Source organism: Bison bison, unplaced genomic scaffold, assembly GCF_000754665.1.
Source record: "Bison bison bison isolate TAMUID 2011002044 unplaced genomic scaffold, Bison_UMD1.0 scf7180017864144, whole genome shotgun sequence".
In the NCBI taxonomy this organism is placed as follows: Eukaryota; Metazoa; Chordata; class Mammalia; order Artiodactyla; family Bovidae; genus Bison; species Bison bison.
Window position 1 is genome coordinate 698027 of NW_011494716.1, and position 4083 is coordinate 702109.

The window sequence follows — 4083 nt, forward strand, 5'->3', positions numbered from 1 at the left end:
TAGAACCAGTAGGATGGGTGTGTGCATGTGTGTGTGGAGAAAGTGATTTACTTTAAGGAACTGGCTCACAGAATTGCAGAGGCTGGTGAGCTCCAAAATCTGTAGGGCAGGCCTGCAAATTGGAAATTCAGGAGACTTGATGGTACAATTTTGAGTCCAGTATTTGCAGAGCAAGGCAGCTGGCAGGCTTTCCATGTTGCCGTCTTTGGGCAGAATTCTTTCTTCTCCAGGAAACCTCAGTTTTGGTTTTTAATGCCTTCAACTGATTAGACGGGCCCCGCCCACACTATGGAGGATAATCTGCTCTACTTACCGTGGCTTATAGATGTTATTCATGCTGATAAAATAACCTCCACAACAACATCTTGACTGGTACTTAATCAGGCATTGGGGCACCCTAGTCTGGCCAAGTTGACACAGAAAATTGCCCATCACAGAGGGGAAGTCCAAGTTGGGGCCAAGGACTCAAAAGGGCAAGAACTCAGGTCTGCCAGTAGCTGAGTCAGAAGAGTAACTGGCAGTTGCTACACAGGGTGTCACAATTACGTGGAATCACAACAGAGGAAGTCCTTAAGCCTGGGGGTGCTCACACAAAGGCTGGCTGAAGGGATGGGGACTTCCTGGAAGCGGTGACTTTGCTTGTTTCACATATGTAGACAGTGCGTGCCAACTAGCGCCCAGGGTCCCACTCTCCTGGAGTACCAGGGTGGGGGTGGGAGGGGACATATAAAGCACAAGCCAGTGAGCTCGCTGAGGCCAGGGGAGTCAGAGGTGGGGGTACAGGGGTGAGGATCGGTCTGGGATATTCAGGGCTGGAAGGCACACACGTGCTGTTAGGAGCGGACCGCAGAGGATGGAGGGCCAGTCTCATATGATGAGGGGCCTGGGAGGGCATGTGGCGGGGCCTGGACAATGGGATTCCAAAGGCAGTGGGAGCTGTGGGAAGTTCTGCATTCCAGAGATACCACTGGCTGCCCTGGGGGGCAAGATGGGGACAGTGAGGCAGGGAGGTAGCTGGGGGTCCAGGTAAGAGATGGTGGGGGCGATGGGAGTGGGGCCGGAGGGCAGTGGGCAGCTGAGTGGGGAGTCCATCAGGATGGACAGAGATTGGGATCTGATTGGATTCGGCAGCAAAGGGGGTGAGGATGGCCGGATACCAGCCAGGTTTCTGGCTCAAAGGCCCTGGAGGATGGTGTCCCATTAATGCAGGTGAGAAGAGGGCGGGGAGGAGGAGCAGGCTGGGGAGGGCAGGTGAGTTCAGGTCGGGGCCTGTGTCTGCAGCACCGAGTCGGTGCAGGTGGTGCGTTGATGATCCAGTATCTTGTGCTAGAATTTGGATTCCTCCAACTCAAGTCAGGTTTCCCAGGACTGGCGCGTGAGAGGAAAATTCTTGTGCAAGCAGTTTTGGGGGGCACGTTCCCAGGGGAAAGGGAAGCAGGAGAGACGTCGGGGGAGGGAGGGGGGAGAAGCTAAGCTAGGATGTGGTCTCAGCTGGAGAAGAGCCTGACCCCGCAGGGAACTCTCTGGAGCTCTCTGGAGCGTAAATAGCACCCCAGGGTTGGTTCTGCCTGGAGGCAGGGGGCCCAGCTCTCCCACTTCCCATCCCTGGAACTGCTGGGGGAGGCTGGGCCAGGAGGGAGAGCCATTTGCTGGGGATGGGTCCTCAGGCTCTGCAGACGGACTCAGGTGAGGTGGGGATAGCAGACACAGATCCACCGCAGGGAGGCTGTATAACAGCATTTAAGAACTTGGGGTTGGAGCTGAACTCAATTCAGGGTTCCCCCGCCTGCTGCTGCGTGTGCCAGTTACTTGGCCTCAGAGGGCTCAGTTTCCTCACCTGAGGAATGGGGATCATAGTATGTACTGGTCTCATGGGCTTGCAGATGAAACCAGTAATTCATCTACAGCTCTCAGCACACTGTTCACTGTTGGCCACTATGAGCTGGGTCTCCCAGCACATTTGAGAGTTGGTGGTACCTGGGGGGTCAGGTTCCAGGAGAAGGTAGAATGTGAAGACCAAGTTCAGAGGTAGAGAAGTCTCACAGTTAAGGGGAGGGCAGCAGGTGGAGGGGTTGGGGAAGGATGAAAGCAAATGGAGAAAAACTAGGTTGAAAGGTGATTAGGAAGACAAGTGAAGGAGGAAGTGGGCAGCAGTGAGCGGGGCTTCAAGTCATCCAGTAACTTACTTATGGTTGGATCTCGCCATGTGGGGACAAAGTGACCTTAGTGCCCAATGGCTTGGTGGGTGGAGGGAGAATCCAGACCACAGAGGCATGAGAGGAGCTGAGCAACAGAAGGCTGAGTTCAGACTGCTGAGCAGAGAGCTTGCTGGCGGGGTGCGGGGTGTGGATGGTGGGCAGACAGGTCCAGGGGGTGCCCTAGGATGAGGGAGTCTTGAAGACTCGGGGACAGTGGATGAGACAATAGAGGTGGGGGATGAGTGTATGAATCGTGGATTAACGGATGGATCAATGAACCGATGAACGGACACACGGATGGATGGAGGGACAGATGCATGCATGCATGAAGGCAGAGATGAACGGATGGGTGGGGCTTTGTCCTTGTCCTGGAGGAGGTGAGTGAGGCAAGGATCTCTCCCAGGGCAGGGCAAGAAGCAGGAGATGAGCTGGTGGGGGATGAAGCTCTGTGCCCCATGCACAGAAGCTTACCGATGACACAAGCGGCCTGTCTTGATGAAACAGGAAATTTGTCATCTAAGAGTTGCGGGCTGGGGCTGGGACTGGGTAGCACCTGGAGGGGCTTTGAGTCTGGATTTGAGGCTGAATGGGGGGAGCAAAGGAGCTGCCTGCTGAGGCTGTGGGTGAGGGTGAGGGGAGGTGGAGAGGACCCCCCAGAGATGAGCACCGGGAGTCTCGGCGGCTGGATCTGCATGGTTGTGTAATTTCCCTAGCTAAATAGCGTGACAAGGGTGCAAGGAAGGGGTGTGGCCAGAGGAGAGGCAAGGACACCGGGTGGGGCACGTGGTAAAATACAAAAAAGATCTACCTGATTAAGACACCAAATGTCCTCCATCCAGTTTCTTAGAAAAAGCTCTCAGCACATATTGAGAAAAGCCACAGTCAACATGGGAATTCATCAGTACTTATGAGTTTGACAGACATCTGAAACCACTGCTGAGAAGCAGGACAGCCCAGCCAGGGTTCCGTCTCTGTCATTTAACTTGACCTCTCTGTGCCTCAGTTTCCTCACCTGTAAAATGAGGATAGGAGGTAGAAGTAACAGGAAAAGCCTTTGCTGCTCTGCTTACGACTCACTCATCTTGTCCTTAGATTCTCACTTAGTGGCCTTGACAGGTGGAGAGAAATTTGCTTTTCAGTTCACCAGGTTACTTCCAATAATTGCACTTTCACCACTGCTCACTCTAGTTAGACATTTCCATGACGGTAGATCAACCTGGGGGTGGCGGGGGGCGCTGCTTGTCTCTTGCTGTCTCTGTGCCTTCTTAGCCTCTCACTGGCTCGGGAATCAATGAGGAGCTGGGATTCAGCCAGCAGCTGGGAGCGTGGAGACAGCTTGGTCCTGGCGCCTGGGCTGGGTCCCCAGGGAAAAGCCTTCTGTGGTCAGAGAGGTTGGGCGCCAGGGCCAGCGGGCTGTGGTTAGAGAGTGCTTGCTAGAGCTTCAAGTTCCGAGTTCCGAGAGATGCAGGCTGCAGGGGTGGGGGATGGAGGCTGTGGGACGGAGAGATGGAGCAGAAATAGAGGACTGGGGGTCCTGGGCACTAGCCGGGTGGGGATGGAAGGAGGAGGAGGGGGGCCATGGAGTCTGACCTACCTTCCCTGTGGGTGGGAGTGAGAATGGTGCGGAGGGGCGGGGCCTCTGGAGCTGCCAGAAGGGAGTTTCCCCAGAGCTGGGGCTCCCTCCAGAGAACCACACACCCAGAGGATCCTGCTTCCTCTAGAATGTTTCCTTTTTTTTTTTTTTTAAAGAATATTCATTTATGCATTTGGCTGTGCCGGGTCTTCCTTGCGGCCCTTGGGATCTTGCAGCCTGCAGGCTCTCAGTTGCAGCCCGTGGAATCTAGTTCCCTGACCTAGACCCTCTGCATTGGGAGCGTGGAGTCCT

The 4083-nt window shown here is 54.9% G+C and overlaps 1 protein-coding gene across 1 annotated transcript in view; it reads left to right on the forward strand.

Annotated features, from left to right (window-relative positions):
* Window positions 1-4083, forward strand: part of MMP25 (matrix metallopeptidase 25) — a 38287-nt gene that overhangs the window by 29860 nt on the left and 4344 nt on the right.